Here is an 18,745-nt window from a genome sequence, read left to right on the forward strand (position 1 = left end):
GAGTCAGAGCTTGGAGAGGGAAAGATACAGCAGGAGCTCTGTAGGAGCAGGAGTGAGAGCTAGAGGCTGGAAGCTAGATAGCTCGTCTTGGCTGAAGACACTAAACCCGGACACGGAGTCCGAGGCTGTGGGGACATCCAGGTCCAGCAGCAGAATCCAACCGGCAGGGGATTCCAGGTCCTCTGGCCTTAGAAGCCCGGAGGCACGGTCACAAGCAAGGGACCAGCACCGCCGTCGTGGAGCGGAGGCTAACAGAAGGCCCCAAGTCACCGGCCATACGGGTGAGCACCACACGGTATACTCAGGGACGTGGACTACTTCTACCCGCATAGAGCAAGGTAGCCAGGAAAGAGTGCAGATAGACGGGGAGGCCTACAACTCCACCTGGCCAGGGGGAGATCCTGCTTGCTCACAGACTGACCAGGCCTCTACTGCTAACCAGTACTCCCGGGAGGGTCTGCTTTATACCATCAGTAAAGACCCTGAACTGCACCACACGTCTCTGTGTTTCATCGCCGCACCAGCACCATTAGTACTGGGACGCTCACACCATCACTCCCATCATCCACACTAGCTGCCCTGAGGCAATACTTCTCCCGTGGGGAGTTATCCCATACTTGGCTGCGCTTACAACATCAGCCTCAGCGGCCTGCAGCGCAGCGGCGGTCCCCACTGACCGCAATCCACGGGTGGCGTAGTCGGACATTTGTTATTACACTAAGACGGCCACTGGTTTGACCACCCTGAGCCACGGACCGGGTCACCGCCACACTGAGACTACCACCCCCAGCATCCCACCAGAGGCCCGGTTCCGGGTTCCCCACGCGGCCCAGGGGGCGAGTCAACTTTGGCGCAGGATTCAAACCAACCCGCCACCAACGGGTACTGCGTGCCTGAAAAAGACTTTTGTACTTACCTGTGGCGAAGTTTCCCGCCGTCCGGAGTCGTTTCCCGCCATCGGACGCCATCTTGGGTCGTTTCCCGCCATCTTCTGCCGTCTTCCCGCCATCCGCAGCCGCTTCCCGCCATCGGACGCCATCTTCGGGACGCCACACGGGAAGAAGAGGGGCGTGGACGCCGAAAGCGCGCTAGAGCCGAAGCTCCGCCCCACGCACTGACGCTGCGCAAGGTCCTGGAAGGGAGGAAGAGCGACGCTGACGTCATCGGAGCGCGACGCCAGGTCCTCTACCCCGACGATTGACTGCAGAGCCGCGGCCTACGGAAGAAGAGCATCGCAAGGTAGGCCACGGTCCACTAGGGGGGTAGAAGGATGTCGGATACCGAGGGGAGCTCCACCGCCACACCGGCCGCCAGCGCAACCGCTGCTGCGGTCATGCCATTCACCATGCCCTATATCCCGGGGGCAACCTGGCTACCCCAGTACTCAGGGGAGTCACATACCCTAAGTGACTTTAGGGAAAGATTGGATAGCCTCTTCCAGGTATACCCCCTCACGGAAGAGCAAAAAGTGAGCATCCTGGTGGCCCAGTTAATCGGGGCAGCCCAAAGGGAGGTAAAGTCCTGGCCACCTAGGAAGAAGAGGACTGTCAGAGAAATACTAGCCCGGCTGAAAGACACATTGATACCCGTACCTCAGCCGAAATAAAGCTCAGATTTTACGGGTGCAAACAACGGGCACATGAAAGTATAAGAGACTATGCTCTAAACCTACAAGAGGCCCTGAGAGCCATTAAGCAGGCAGACCCTGACAGCGTGGGGAATGAAGACAAGCTGTTGACCGAACAATTTATTGAGGGTCTACTGTGCAATGCCCACCGAACCCAGTTGCGGGCAATGGCCTTACAGGACCCTGACCTGAACTTTGCACAGTTCAAGGACAGAGCCATCCGAGAACCGGCACCAGGTGGCGCTGTGACCCACAGGCGCCCTGCTATCACTTATCACCAGGACGCGGCGCCCTTGTCTGCAGGGCCTGTGGGAGCTGATGCGCAGGCTTTGAACAATAACCCGGCTACAGACCTGCACCATCAGGTCCAAGAGCTGACTAAGAGCGTTGTCGCGCTAACCAGAACTGTGCAGTCTTTACAGGTCTCTTCTCCAGGAAAGATCCAGCTGGCATCTGGACTGGAGGACGTCCCGTGGCGCCGACTGAGGAGGACCCCACCGGCCAGAGGAAGACCCAGCGACCGATACAACGAGGACGGACAACCTATCTGCCGCCGCTGCAATCAACCCGGACATATGGCAAGGTACTGTCATTTAAACAGACACAACCTGGGGTAGAGGGCCAACCCTCAGGCATAAGATCATCAGGCCCATCGAGCTGGCGTGACAAATACGTAGGGGGACGTCCGGTCTTGCCTGTGGTACTGGATGGCATTCCTATGAGTGCCCTACTAGACACTGGGTCACAGGTGACTACCATCCCGTACGTGCTCTTCAAGCGGTACTGGAATAACTCGGACATAACCCGCTACCCAGATGACGACCTGAGCATTATCGCCAGCAAGGGTCAGCCCGTGCCACAGATAGGATTTAAAGAAGTGACCATCAAGGTCGGTAAAGTTGAACTGCCGGCACAAGGACTGATCATTGTGGACATTGACCGTCGTGAGAGTCACCCAAAAATAACCCTAGGTACTAATGTAATTGAAAACTGTCTTGCAGAGGTGATTCTTATTTTGCAACAGGTTGCCAAGAACGCCAGTTCCAGCCAGCAGCGTGTGCTCCAAAAGGAGATCCGGACACTGATGAAGCGGCAACAAGTGGAACTATCTGGTGGTGAGATAGGTAGCGTGAGAATGTGTGACCCGTTCCCTATTGCCATGCCCCCAAAAAGTGAGATGATGATTTGGTGCCGGGCAGCTATTGGTCTGAGAGGTAGAAACTACCAAGCAATGGTAGAACCCGTCTACTCAGACAGTAGGCCCACCATTTTGACAGCACGGGGGGTGGTCGATGTACGTCATGGGAGGGTGCCCGTCCGCATCATAAATATCGGGGAGAGAGAAGTATACCTGCCCCGGTATGCCACGCTAGCCAAATTGTTCACCATAAACCAGAACTCTGTACAGGCCGTGGAACCCTTGCCTCCATCTCAACCAGAGGAAGGTAACGGCTCTAAGAAACCAATGGAGGACTGGTGTCAGCAACTGAATTTGGGTACTGACTCCACTCCCTCACACCAAAAACAGGGAGTCTACCGGGTGGTTCAGGAGTACGAGAGAGTGTTTAGCAAACACCCGCTAGACTTTGGGCAAGTAAAGGGGGTAGAACATCACATCCCAACGGGAGACCATCCTCCCATAAAGGAGAGATACCGACCCGTACCCCCTGCACACTATCAGCATGCCAAGGGGATGCTAAAAGACATGAAGGAGGCTGGGGTAATTAGGGACAGCTGTAGCCCCTGGGCAGCTCCACTTGTCTTAATGAAAAAGAAAGACAACACCATGAGAATGTGTGTAGACTACAGGAAGGTCAACCGTATCACACACAAAGATGCGTACCCGTTACCAAGGATAGAAGAGTCCTTAGCTGCATTAAAATCTTCTAACTTCTTCTCTACTTTGGATCTCACTAGCGGATACTGGCAGGTTCCTGTAGCAGAGGCGGACCGGGAGAAGACCGCATTCACCACCCCGATGGGACTCAGCGAATTTAACTGTATGCCGTTCGGGCTCTGCAACGCACCAGGAACCTTCCAACAGTTGATGGAATGCTGTCTGGGACACCGGAATTTCGAGACGGTCCTGTTATACCTGGACGATGTCATCGTTTATTCCAAGACTTACGAGGACCACCTGAAACGCCTGGCAGAAGTGTTTGACGGCCTGGCAAGCTACGGCCTAAAGGTGAAACCCTCCAAGTGTCACCTCCTGAAACCAAAGGTGCAATACCTGGGACACATGGTGAGTGCTGACGGAGTGGCTCCTGACCCCGATAAGATCACCGTGATTAAAGACTGGCCAAGACCCTCCAGCATAAAGGAAGTGCGGCAGTTCCTCGGGTTGGTAGGCTACTACCGAAGATTCATTCCCGGTTTCACCAAAATGGCAGCCCCTAAGCAGGACCTCCTGATAGGTCAATCTCGGAAAGCTAAAAATCAGAAGCCGCCCTTCAGGTGGGAAAAGCTGGAAGAGGAGTCCTTCTGCCAGCTGAAGATGGCCCTCACGGGGGATGAAATCCTGGCGTACCCTGATTACAGCCAGCCCTTTATCCTCCACACGGATGCAAGCAACATCGGGCTAGGAGCCGTACTGTCCCAGATCCAGCAGGGGAAAGAACGGGTAATCGCTTACGCCAGCCGAAAGCTACGGCCCACGGAGAGGAGCCCTGAGAATTATAGCTCATTCAAGCTGGAGTTCCTGGCAGTGGTGTGGGCAGTGACCGAACGTTTCAAGCATTACCTTGCCTCTTCCAAGTTTACCGTGTACACGGATAACAACCCGTTGACACACCTGGACACTGCAAGGCTCGGTGCCCTGGAGCAGAGATGGATGGCCCGCCTGTCCAACTATGAATTCACCATCAAATACCGGGCGGGACGCTCAAATGCCAACGCGGATGCCCTGTCTAGAATGCCAAACTTACCGGACGTAGGGGAAGATCCAGAAGATCTGGAAGAAGTCGAGCTCCCTGCGTTCCACCGTCATGGGATTACCCTGCATTCCCACCGTGTGAAGGACAGGCGCTCTGTGACGTTCAATCCCTTGCCCCACTACAGCTGGGCGGAAACGCAAGACAGTGATCCCGCAGTGCGTCTGGTGAAGGAAATGCTGACACAGGCCGATGCCCATCTTGACCCAGACGCTCCGGAGGAGACCAAGCAACTGTGGAAGAAGAAAAGTAAACTGTTCCTCTACAGGGAGAAGCTGTGCCGGAGAATGGTTAACTCTCGAACACATGAGTTGACCTGGCAGGTAGTGGTCCCAAGACGAGACGCGGCTATGGTTCTGGAGGCATACCACAACGGAGCAGGACATTTTGGATGGAAGAAGCTGGAGTACTTGTTGCGTGAACTGTTCTACTGGGTAGGCATGACAGGAGCCATCGAGAGGTGGTGCAGAGACTGTGGCCCGTGCAACCTAAGAAGGAAGGACCGTGCCAGCCAGAAGACTCCCCTGCTGCCCATCATCACCAGACAGCCACTGGAACTGGTAGCCCTGGACCATGTGAAACTGGCTCCGAGCAGATCTGGGTATGTCTACGCCCTCACAATCGTAGATCACTACTCCCGGTTCCTGGTAGTGGTTCCCGTCAAGGACTTAACGGCTCAAACAGCAGCTAGAGCCTTCCAGCTGCACTTCTGCCGTCCACACGGGTACCCGGAGCAAGTGTTGACAGACCAAGGACCAGCCTTCGAAGCAGAGGTCTTCCAGGAGTTCTGCAACCTGTATGGCTGCAAGAAGATAAGAACAACGCCCTATCACCCTCAGACCAACGGACTCTGCGAAAAGATGAACCAGGTGGTGATAGATCTGCTAAAAACATTGCCCCTGGAAGAACGAAGCCTGTGGCCTGAGAAACTGCCCGATCTGGTGGACCTATACAACCACATCCCGGTAGGTTCCACCAACTGTACCCCGGCTTACCTAATGAGAGCAAGACCTGGTAAGCTGTCTATTGACCTGGATATGGGAGTCCTGACACCTGAGGACACCTCGCCAGAGGCAGACTGCGATACTGAATGGCAGCAGCAGTACCGGAAAGTACAGGAGAGCGTCGAGCGAAGTCTCTGTCAATCAAGAGAAAGGCAGGAGAGGACTTATAACCAACATACTCCCGCTGTTCCCCTGGTACCTGAAGAGCAGGTCTTGAAAAGAAAAAGGCGGCTCCATAAGTTGGACGACCAGTGGGAAAAGGACCCGTACACCGTACTGCCCTCAGGCCACAAAAATCCAAAGGTGTACGTCATCAGCAAGGATGGAGGAGAGACCACAGCCACTGTCTCCAGAGACCACCTGAAAAAGTGCCCCGAGAAGTTGCAAAGCACGGATGAAGATCAGGAAGACCCTCAACCCGTAGAGGAAAAGGAGGAAATGATCAGCACCGTACTCGGAGACTTTCCCCGGTCCTGGACACAAGTAAACAACGCTATCGTGGTGCCCATCCTCACCTTTCTCCAGCCAGCCCCCCAAGTGCCTACAGAAGATCAGGTAGAGCTGGAAGAGCAGCCGGCCCAGGAGGCAGAAGAGTCCACACCAGCAGCGCAGGAGGATCAACCCTCTGCTAGTAGTGAGCCTGCCGTGCCCCTAGTGAGCCAAAGAGTGCGCAGACAGCTGCCCAGCTTACCCATAACACCTCTTACACCCTGTAGTGCAGGACCAGTTAGTGAGCTCCGTAGGTCCACTAGAGTCACTAGAGGTCAGATGCCCGCTCGCTGGAAAATATAAAGTAATGCACTGTAAATTTACCTGTTTCTTGAAAATGTTTATGGTTTTTGTTGTTGCCTGTTATTAATTATGTTTCTCAGTTACCCTGCAGATTTTTATGGACTAACAGGTTATGGACGCTGGATAACCGGAACAATCTTGTAGATAGTTGCACACTGTGCCTCTTGCGAAGATGGCCGCAGAAGAGAAAACCTGTCTGGCGTGGCCTCCTTGCGGCCCAAAGTAGCTAGCTTCAGCCTTGCAGCCACGCCCAAGGCCAACGCAAGGGATTTGCTTTGGACAGGTCCCCTACTTCGCTTAAAGCTTCACCTTGGGTGACATGGACACCCTCTTGTTTCACAAACTTCACCTTGGGTCATATGGACACCCGGTTGCGGACACGCCGTGACCTTTAAAGAACTAAAGCTTCTTGTAAATATGTTATTGTATTATCGTTTATACCCTTGTATTTATGTTTCTTTAAAAATGTGTTTAGTCCCGGAGTACTAAAATTTACTAGGGGGGAATGTGGCACCACAGGGGTCTGGTTGCCACAGTAACAGAAATATTATGTCTGAGAGCAAGTGGGAGGTTTCTCTGGTCAGGAGCCCTAAGCATGCAACACTGCCCGCCCAGACCTGGGAGGGGAGGAATCTGCCCTTATAAACTGGGTCTGGGGCGGGATTAGGGGAGTCAGAGCTTGGAGAGGGAAAGATACAGCAGGAGCTCTGTAGGAGCAGGAGTGAGAGCCAGAGGCTGGAAGCTAGATAGCTCGTCTTGGCTGAAGACACTAAACCCGGACACGGAGTCCGAGGCTGTGGGGACATCCAGGTCCAGCAGCAGAATCCAACCGGCAGGGGATTCCAGGTCCTCTGGCCTTAGAGGCCCGGAGGCACGGTCACAAGCAAGGGACCAGCACCGCTGTCGTGAAGCGGAGGCTAACAGAAGGCCCCAAGTCACCGGCCATACGGGTGAGCACCACACGGTATACTCAGGGACGTGGGCTACTTCTACCCGCATAGAGCAAGGTAGCCAGGAAAGAGTGCAGATAGACGGGGAGGCTTACAACTCCACCTGGCCAGGGGGAGATCCTGCTTGCTCACAGACTGACCAGGCCTCTACTGCTAACCAGTACTCCCGGGAGGGTCTGCTTTATACCATCAGTAAAGACCCTGAACTGCACCACACATCTCTGTGTTTCATCGCCGCACCAGCACCATTAGTACTGGGACGCTCACACCATCACTCCCATCATCCACACTAGCTGCCCTGAGGCAAAACTTCTCCCTTGGGGAGTTATCCCATACTTGGCTGCGCTTACAACATCAGCCTCAGCGGCCTGCAGCGCAGCGGCGGTCCCCACTGACCGCAATCCACGGGTGGCGTAGTCAGACATTTGTTATTACACTAAGACGGCCACTGGTTTGACCACCCTGAGCCACGGACCGGGTCGCCGCCACACTGAGACTACCACCCCCAGCATCCCACCAGAGGCCCGGTTCCGGGTTCCCCACGCGGCCCAGGGGGCGAGTCAACTTTGGCGTAGTCGGCAGGATTCAAACCAACCCGCCACCAACGGGTACTGCGTGCCTGAAAAAGACTTTTGTACTTACCTGTGGCGAAGTTTCCCGCCGTCCGGAGTCGTTTCCCGCCATCGGACTCCATCTTGGGTCGTTTCCCGCCATCTTCTGCCGTCTTCCCGCCATCCGCAGCCGCTTCCCGCCATCGGACGCCATCTTCGGGACGCCACACGGGAAGAAGAGGGGCATGGACGCCGAAAGCGCGCTAGAGCCGAAGCTCCGCCCCACGCACTGACGCTGCGCAAGGTCCTGGAAGGGAGGAAGAGCGACGCTGACGTCATCGGAGCGCGACGCCAGGTCCTCTACCCCGACGATTGACTGCAGAGCCGCGGCCTACGGAAGAAGAGCATCGCAAGGTAGGACACGGTCCACTAGGGGGGTAGAAGGATGTCGGATACCGAGGGGAGCTCCACCGCCACACCGGCCGCCAGCGCAACCGCTGCTGCGGTCATGCCATTCACCATGCCCTATATCCCGGGGGCAACCTGGCTACCCCAGTACTCAGGTGAGTCACATACCCTAAGTGACTTTAGGGAAAGATTGGATAGCCTCTTCCAGGTATACCCCCTCACGGAAGAGCAAAAAGTGAGCATCCTGGTGGCCCAGTTAATCGGGGCAGCCCAAAGGGAGGTAAAGTCCTGGCCACCTAGGAAGAAGAGGACTGTTAGAGAAATACTAGCCCGGCTGAAAGACACATTTGATACCCGCACCTCAGCCGAAATAAAGCTCAGATTTTACGGGTGCAAACAACGGGCACATGAAAGTATAAGAGACTATGCTCTAAACCTACAAGAGGCCCTGAGAGCCATTAAGCAGGCAGACCCTGACAGCGTGGGGAATGAAGACAAGCTGTTGACCGAACAATTTATTGAGGGTCTACTGTGCAATGCCCACCGAACCCAGTTGCGGGCAATGGCCTTACAGGACCCTGACCTGGACTTTGCACAGTTCAAGGACAGAGCCATCCGAGAACCGGCACCAGGTGGCGCTGTGACCCACAGGCGCCCTGCTATCACTTATCACCAGGATGCGGCGCCCTTGTCTACAGGGCCTGTGGGAGCTGATGCGCAGGCTTTGAACAATAACCCGGCTACAGACCTGCACCATCAGGTCCAAGAGCTGACTAAGAGCGTTGTCGCGCTAACCAGAACTGTGCAGTCTTTACAGGTCTCTTCTCCAGGAAAGATCCAGCTGGCATCCGGACCGGAGGACGTCCCGTGGCGCCGACTGAGGAGGACCCCACCGGCCAGAGGAAGACCCAGCGACCCATACAACGAGGACGGACAACCTATCTGCCGCCGCTGCAATCAACCCGGACATATGGCAAGGTACTGTCATTTAAACGGACACAACCTGGGGTAGAGGGCCAACCCCCAGGCATAAGATCATCAGGCCCATCGAGCTGGCGTGACAAATACGTAGGGGGACGTCCGGTCTTGCCTGTGGTACTGGATGGCATTCCTATGAGTGCCCATCTAGACACTGGGTCACAGGTGACTACCATCCCGTACGTGCTCTTCAAGCGGTACTGGAATGACTCGGACATAACCCGCTACCCAGATGACGAACTGAGCATTATCGCCAGCAACGGTCAGCCCGTGCCACAGATAGGATTTAAAGAAGTGACCATCAAGGTCGGTAAAGTTGAACTGCCGGCACAAGGACTGATCATTGTGGACATTGACCGTCGTGAGAGTCACCCAAAAATAACCCTAGGTACTAATGTAATTGAAAACTGTCTTGCAGAGGTGATTCTTATTTTGCAACAGGTTGCCAAGAACGCCAGTTCCAGCCAGCAGCGTGTGCTCCCAAAGGAGATCCGGGCACTGATGAAGCGGCAACAAGTGGAACTATCTGGTGGTGAGATAGGTAGCGTGAGAATGTGTGACCCGTTCCCTATTGCCATGCCCCCAAAAAGTGAGATGATGATTTGGTGCCGGGCAGCTATTGGTCTGAGAGGTAGAGACTACCAAGCAATGGTAGAACCCGTCTACTCAGACAGTAGGCCCACCATTTTGACAGCACGGGGGGTGGTCGATGTACGTCATGGGAGGGTGCCCGTCCGCATCATAAATATCGGGGAGAGAGAAGTATACCTGCCCCGGTATGCCACGCTAGCCAAATTGTTCACCATAAACCAGAACTCTGTACAGGCCGTGGAACCCTTGCCTCCATCTCAACCAGAGGAAGGTAACGGCTCTAAGAAACCAATGGAGGACTGGTGTCAGCAACTGAATTTGGGTACTGACTCCACTCCCTCACACCAAAAACAGGGAGTCTACCGGGTGGATCAGGAGTACGAGAGAGTGTTTAGCAAATACCCGCTAGACTTTGGGCAAGTAAAGGGGGTAGAACATCACATCCCAACGGGAGACAATCCTCCCATAAAGGAGAGATACCGACCCGTACCCCCTGCACACTATCAGCATGCCAAGGGGATGCTAAAAGACATGAAGGAGGCTGGGGTAATTAGGGACAGCTGTAGCCCCTGGGCAGCTCCACTTGTCTTAATGAAAAAGAAAGACAACACCATGAGAATGTGTGTAGACTACAGGAAGGTCAACCGTATCACACACAAAGATGCGTACCCGTTACCAAGGATAGAAGAGTCCTTAGCTGCATTAAAATCTTCTAACTTCTTCTCTACTTTGGATCTCACTAGCGGATACTGGAAGGTTCCTGTAGCAGAGGCGGACCGGGAGAAGACCGCATTCACCACCCCGATGGGACTCAGCGAATTTTACTGTATGCCGTTCGGGCCCTGCAACGCACCAGGAACCTTCCAACGGTTGATGGAATGCTGTCTGGGACACCGGAATTTCGAGATGGTCCTGTTATACCTGGACGATGTCATCGTTTATTCCAAGACTTACGAGGGCCACCTGAAACACCTGGCAGAAGTGTTTGACGCCCTGGCAAGCTACGGCCTAAAGGTGAAACCCTCCAAGTGTCACCTCCTAAAACCAAAGGTGCAATACCTGGGACACGTGGTGAGTGCTGACGGAGTGGCTCCCGACCCCGATAAGATCACCGTGATTAAAGACTGGCCAAGACCCTCCAGCATAAAGGAAGTGCGGCAGTTCCTCGGGTTGGTAGGCTACTACCGAAGATTCATTCCCGGTTTCACCAAAATGGCAGCCCCTAAGCAGGACCTCCTGATAGGTCAATCTCGGAAAGCTAAAAACCAGAAGCCGCCCTTCAGGTGGGAAAAGCTGGAAGAGGAGTCCTTCTGCCAGCTGAAGATGGCCCTCACGGGGGATGAAATCCTGGCGTACCCTGATTACAGCCAGCCCTTTATCCTCCACACGGACGCAAGCAACATCGGGCTAGGAGCCGTACTGTCCCTGATCCAGCAGGGGAAAGAACGGGTAATCGCTTACGCCAGCCGAAAGCTACAGCCCACGGAGAGGAGCCCTGAGAATTATAGCTCATTCAAGCTGGAGTTCCTGGCAGTGGTGTGGGCAGTGACCGAACGTTTCAAGCATTACCTTGCCTCTTCCAAGTTTACCGTGTACACGGATAACAACCCGTTGACACACCTGGACACTGCAAGGCTCGGTGCCCTGGAGCAGAGATGGATGGCCCGCCTGTCCAACTATGAATTCACCATCAAATACCGGGCGGGACGCTCAAATGCCAATGCGGATGCCCTGTCTAGAATGCCAAACCTACCGGACGTAGGGGAAGATCCAGAAGATCTGGAAGAAGTCGAGCTCCCTGCGTTCCACCGTCATGAGATTACCTGCATTCCCACCGTGTGAAGGACAGGCGCTCTGTGACGTTCAATCCCTTGCCCCACTACAGCTGGGCGGAAACGCAAGACAGTGATCCCACAGTGCGTCTGGTGAAGGAAATGCTGACACAGGCCGATGCCCGTCTTGACCCAGATGCTCCGGAGGAGACCAAGCAACTGTGGAAGAAGAAAAGTAAACTGTTCCTCTACAGGGAGAAGCTGTGCCGGAGAATGGTTAACTCTCGAACACATGAGTTGACCTGGCAGGTAGTGGTCCCAAGACGAGACGCGGCTATGGTTCTGGAGGCATACCACAACGGAGCAGGACATTTTGGATGGAAGAAGCTGGAGTACTTGTTGCGTGAACGGTTCTACTGGGTAGGCATGAGAGGAGCCATCGAGAGGTGGTGCAACCTAAGAAGGAAGGACCGTGCCAGCCAGAAGACTCCCCTGCTGCCCATCATCACCAGACAGCCACTGGAACTGGTAGCCCTGGACCATGTGAAACTGGCTCCGAGCAGATCTGGCTATGTCTACGCCCTCACAATCGTAGATCACTACTCCCGGTTCCTGGTGGTGGTTCCCGTCAAGGACTTAACGGCTCAAACAGCAGCTAGAGCCTTCCAGCTGCACTTCTGCCGTCCACACGGGTACCCGGAGCAAGTGTTGACAGACCAAGGACCAGCCTTCGAAGCAGAGGTCTTCCAGGAGTTCTGCAACCTGTATGGCTGCAAGAAGATAAGAACAACGCCCTATCACCCGCAGACCAACGGACTCTGCGAAAAGATGAACCAGGTGGTGATAGATCTGCTAAAAACATTGCCCCTGGAAGAACGAAGCCTGTGGCCTGAGAAACTGCCCGATCTGGTGGACCTGTACAACCACATCCCGGTAGGTTCCACCAACTGTACCCCGACTTACCTAATGAGAGCAAGACCTGGTAAGCTGTCTATTGACCTGGATATGGGAGTCCTGACACCTGAGGACACCTCGCCAGAGGCAGACTGGGATACAGAATGGCAGCAGCAGTACCGGAAAGTACAGGAGAGCGTCGAGCGAAGTCTCTGTCAATCAAGAAAAAGGCAGGAGAGGACTTATAACCAACATGCTCCCGCTGTTCCCCTGGTACCTGAAGAGCAGGTCTTGAAAAGAAAAAGGCGGCTCCATAAGTTGGACGACCAGTGGGAAAAGGACCCGTACACCGTACTGCCCTCAGGCCACAATAATCCAAAGGTGTACGTCATCAGCAAGGATGGAGGAGAGACCACAGCCACTGTCTCCAAATACCACCTGAAAAAGTGCCCCGAGAAGTTGCAAAGCACGGATGAAGATCAGGAAGACCCTCAACCCGTAGAGGAAAAGGAGGAAATGATCAGCACCGTACAGTAACAGAAATATTATGTCTGAGAGCAAGTGGGAGGTTTCTCTGGTCAGGAGCCCTAAGCATGCAACACTGCCCGCCCAGACCTGGGAGGGGAGGAATCTGCCCTTATAAACTGGGTCTGGGGCGGGATTAGGGGAGTCAGAGCTTGGAGAGGGAAAGATACAGCAGGAGCTCTGTAGGAGCAGGAGTGAGAGCCAGAGGCTGGAAGCTAGATAGCTCGTCTTGGCTGAAGACACTAAACCCGGACACGGAGTCCGAGGCTGTGGGGACATCCAGGTCCAGCAGCAGAATCCAACCGGCAGGGGATTCCAGGTCCTCTGGCCTTAGAGGCCCGGAGGCACGGTCACAAGCAAGGGACCAGCACCGCTGTCGTGAAGCGGAGGCTAACAGAAGGCCCCAAGTCACCGGCCATACGGGTGAGCACCACACGGTATACTCAGGGACGTGGGCTACTTCTACCCGCATAGAGCAAGGTAGCCAGGAAAGAGTGCAGATAGACGGGGAGGCTTACAACTCCACCTGGCCAGGGGGAGATCCTGCTTGCTCACAGACTGACCAGGCCTCTACTGCTAACCAGTACTCCCGGGAGGGTCGGCTTTATACCATCAGTAAAGACCCTGAACTGCACCACACATCTCTGTGTTTCATCGCCGCACCAGCACCATTAGTACTGGGACGCTCACACCATCACTCCCATCATCCACACTAGCTGCCCTGAGGCAAAACTTCTCCCTTGGGGAGTTATCCCATACTTGGCTGCGCTTACAACATCAGCCTCAGCGGCCTGCAGCGCAGCGGCGGTCCCCACTGACCGCAATCCACGGGTGGCGTAGTCAGACATTTGTTATTACACTAAGACGGCCACTGGTTTGACCACCCTGAGCCACGGACCGGGTCGCCGCCACACTGAGACTACCACCCCCAGCATCCCACCAGAGGCCCGGTTCCGGGTTCCCCACGCGGCCCAGGGGGCGAGTCAACTTTGGCGTAGTCGGCAGGATTCAAACCAACCCGCCACCAACGGGTACTGCGTGCCTGAAAAAGACTTTTGTACTTACCTGTGGCGAAGTTTCCCGCCGTCCGGAGTCGTTTCCCGCCATCGGACTCCATCTTGGGTCGTTTCCCGCCATCTTCTGCCGTCTTCCCGCCATCCGCAGCCGCTTCCCGCCATCGGACGCCATCTTCGGGACGCCACACGGGAAGAAGAGGGGCATGGACGCCGAAAGCGCGCTAGAGCCGAAGCTCCGCCCCACGCACTGACGCTGCGCAAGGTCCTGGAAGGGAGGAAGAGCGACGCTGACGTCATCGGAGCGCGACGCCAGGTCCTCTACCCCGACGATTGACTGCAGAGCCGCGGCCTACGGAAGAAGAGCATCGCAAGGTAGGCCACGGTCCACTAGGGGGGTAGAAGGATGTCGGATACCGAGGGGAGCTCCACCGCCACACCGGCCGCCAGCGCAACCGCTGCTGCGGTCATGCCATTCACCATGCCCTATATCCCGGGGGCAACCTGGCTACCCCAGTACTCAGGTGAGTCACATACCCTAAGTGACTTTAGGGAAAGATTGGATAGCCTCTTCCAGGTATACCCCCTCACGGAAGAGCAAAAAGTGAGCATCCTGGTGGCCCAGTTAATCGGGGCAGCCCAAAGGGAGGTAAAGTCCTGGCCACCTAGGAAGAAGAGGACTGTTAGAGAAATACTAGCCCGGCTGAAAGACACATTTGATACCCGCACCTCAGCCGAAATAAAGCTCAGATTTTACGGGTGCAAACAACGGGCACATGAAAGTATAAGAGACTATGCTCTAAACCTACAAGAGGCCCTGAGAGCCATTAAGCAGGCAGACCCTGACAGCGTGGGGAATGAAGACAAGCTGTTGACCGAACAATTTATTGAGGGTCTACTGTGCAATGCCCACCGAACCCAGTTGCGGGCAATGGCCTTACAGGACCCTGACCTGGACTTTGCACAGTTCAAGGACAGAGCCATCCGAGAACCGGCACCAGGTGGCGCTGTGACCCACAGGCGCCCTGCTATCACTTATCACCAGGACGCGGCGCCCTTGTCTGCAGGGCCTGTGGGAGCTGATGCGCAGGCTTTGAACAATAACCCGGCTACAGACCTGCACCATCAGGTCCAAGAGCTGACTAAGAGCGTTGTCGCGCTAACCAGAACTGTGCAGTCTTTACAGGTCTCTTCTCCAGGAAAGATCCAGCTGGCATCTGGACCGGAGGACGTCCCGTGGCGCCGACTGAGGAGGACCCCACCGGCCAGAGGAAGACCCAGCGACCGATACAACGAGGACGGACAACCTATCTGCCGCCGCTGCAATCAACCCGGACATATGGCAAGGTACTGTCATTTAAACAGACACAACCTGGGGTAGAGGGCCAACCCTCAGGCATAAGATCATCAGGCCCATCGAGCTGGCGTGACAAATACGTAGGGGGACGTCCGGTCTTGCCTGTGGTACTGGATGGCATTCCTATGAGTGCCCTACTAGACACTGGGTCACAGGTGACTACCATCCCGTACGTGCTCTTCAAGCGGTACTGGAATAACTCGGACATAACCCGCTACCCAGATGACGACCTGAGCATTATCGCCAGCAACGGTCAGCCCGTGCCACAGATAGGATTTAAAGAAGTGACCATCAAGGTCGGTAAAGTTGAACTGCCGGCACAAGGACTGATCATTGTGGACATTGACCGTCGTGAGAGTCACCCAAAAATAACCCTAGGTACTAATGTAATTGAAAACTGTCTTGCAGAGGTGATTCTTATTTTGCAACAGGTTGCCAAGAACGCCAGTTCCAGCCAGCAGCGTGTGCTCCAAAAGGAGATCCGGACACTGATGAAGCGGCAACAAGTGGAACTATCTGGTGGTGAGATAGGTAGCGTGAGAATGTGTGACCCGTTCCCTATTGCCATGCCCCCAAAAAGTGAGATGATGATTTGGTGCCGGGCAGCTATTGGTCTGAGAGGTAGAAACTACCAAGCAATGGTAGAACCCGTCTACTCAGACAGTAGGCCCACCATTTTGACAGCACGGGGGGTGGTCGATGTACGTCATGGGAGGGTGCCCGTCCGCATCATAAATATCGGGGAGAGAGAAGTATACCTGCCCCGGTATGCCACGCTAGCCAAATTGTTCACCATAAACCAGAACTCTGTACAGGCCGTGGAACCCTTGCCTCCATCTCAACCAGAGGAAGGTAACGGCTCTAAGAAACCAATGGAGGACTGGTGTCAGCAACTGAATTTGGGTACTGACTCCACTCCCTCACACCAAAAACAGGGAGTCTACCGGGTGGTTCAGGAGTACGAGAGAGTGTTTAGCAAACACCCGCTAGACTTTGGGCAAGTAAAGGGGGTAGAACATCACATCCCAACGGGAGACCATCCTCCCATAAAGGAGAGATACCGACCCGTACCCCCTGCACACTATCAGCATGCCAAGGGGATGCTAAAAGACATGAAGGAGGCTGGGGTAATTAGGGACAGCTGTAGCCCCTGGGCAGCTCCACTTGTCTTAATGAAAAAGAAAGACAACACCATGAGAATGTGTGTAGACTACAGGAAGGTCAACCGTATCACACACAAAGATGCGTACCCGTTACCAAGGATAGAAGAGTCCTTAGCTGCATTAAAATCTTCTAACTTCTTCTCTACTTTGGATCTCACTAGCGGATACTGGCAGGTTCCTGTAGCAGAGGCGGACCGGGAGAAGACCGCATTCACCACCCCGATGGGACTCAGCGAATTTAACTGTATGCCGTTCGGGCTCTGCAACGCACCAGGAACCTTCCAACAGTTGATGGAATGCTGTCTGGGACACCGGAATTTCGAGACGGTCCTGTTATACCTGGACGATGTCATCGTTTATTCCAAGACTTACGAGGACCACCTGAAACGCCTGGCAGAAGTGTTTGACGGCCTGGCAAGCTACGGCCTAAAGGTGAAACCCTCCAAGTGTCACCTCCTGAAACCAAAGGTGCAATACCTGGGACACATGGTGAGTGCTGACGGAGTGGCTCCTGACCCCGATAAGATCACCGTGATTAAAGACTGGCCAAGACCCTCCAGCATAAAGGAAGTGCGGCAGTTCCTCGGGTTGGTAGGCTACTACCGAAGATTCATTCCCGGTTTCACCAAAATGGCAGCCCCTAAGCAGGACCTCCTGATAGGTCAATCTCGGAAAGCTAAAAATCAGAAGCCGCCCTTCAGGTGGGAAAAGCTGGAAGAGGAGTCCTTCTGCCAGCTGAAGATGGCCCTCACGGGGGATGAAATCCTGGCGTACCCTGATTACAGCCAGCCCTTTATCCTCCACACGGATGCAAGCAACATCGGGCTAGGAGCCGTACTGTCCCAGATCCAGCAGGGGAAAGAACGGGTAATCGCTTACGCCAGCCGAAAGCTACGGCCCACGGAGAGGAGCCCTGAGAATTATAGCTCATTCAAGCTGGAGTTCCTGGCAGTGGTGTGGGCAGTGACCGAACGTTTCAAGCATTACCTTGCCTCTTCCAAGTTTACCGTGTACACGGATAACAACCCGTTGACACACCTGGACACTGCAAGGCTCGGTGCCCTGGAGCAGAGATGGATGGCCCGCCTGTCCAACTATGAATTCACCATCAAATACCGGGCGGGACGCTCAAATGCCAACGCGGATGCCCTGTCTAGAATGCCAAACTTACCGGACGTAGGGGAAGATCCAGAAGATCTGGAAGAAGTCGAGCTCCCTGCGTTCCACCGTCATGGGATTACCCTGCATTCCCACCGTGTGAAGGACAGGCGCTCTGTGACGTTCAATCCCTTGCCCCACTACAGCTGGGCGGAAACGCAAGACAGTGATCCCGCAGTGCGTCTGGTGAAGGAAATGCTGACACAGGCCGATGCCCATCTTGACCCAGACGCTCCGGAGGAGACCAAGCAACTGTGGAAGAAGAAAAGTAAACTGTTCCTCTACAGGGAGAAGCTGTGCCGGAGAATAGTTAACTCTCGAACACATGAGTTGACCTGGCAGGTAGTGGTCCCAAGACGAGACGCGGCTATGGTTCTGGAGGCATACCACAACGGAGCAGGACATTTTGGATGGAAGAAGCTGGAGTACTTGTTGCGTGAACTGTTCTACTGGGTAGGCATGACAGGAGCCATCGAGAGGTGGTGCAGAGACTGTGGCCCGTGCAACCTAAGAAGGAAGGACCGTGCCAGCCAGAAGACTCCCCTGCTGCCCATCATCACCAGACAGCCACTGGAACTGGTAGCCCTGGACCATGTGAAACTGGCTCCGAGCAGATCTGGGTATGTCTACGCCCTCACAATCGTAGATCACTACTCCCGGTTCCTCGTAGTGGTTCCCGTCAAGGACTTAACGGCTCAAACAGCAGCTAGAGCCTTCCAGCTGCACTTCTGCCGTCCACACGGGTACCCGGAGCAAGTGTTGACAGACCAAGGACCAGCCTTCGAAGCAGAGGTCTTCCAGGAGTTCTGCAACCTGTATGGCTGCAAGAAGATAAGAACAACGCCCTATCACCCTCAGACCAACGGACTCTGCGAAAAGATGAACCAGGTGGTGATAGATCTGCTAAAAACATTGCCCCTGGAAGAACGAAGCCTGTGGCCTGAGAAACTGCCCGATCTGGTGGACCTATACAACCACATCCCGGTAGGTTCCACCAACTGTACCCCGGCTTACCTAATGAGAGCAAGA

This window comes from Phyllobates terribilis, unplaced genomic scaffold (genome assembly GCF_046119375.1).
Source record: "Phyllobates terribilis strain yellow unplaced genomic scaffold, ASM4611937v1 Scaffold_1__5_contigs__length_1240528914, whole genome shotgun sequence".
NCBI lineage: Eukaryota > Metazoa > Chordata > Amphibia > Anura > Dendrobatidae > Phyllobates > Phyllobates terribilis.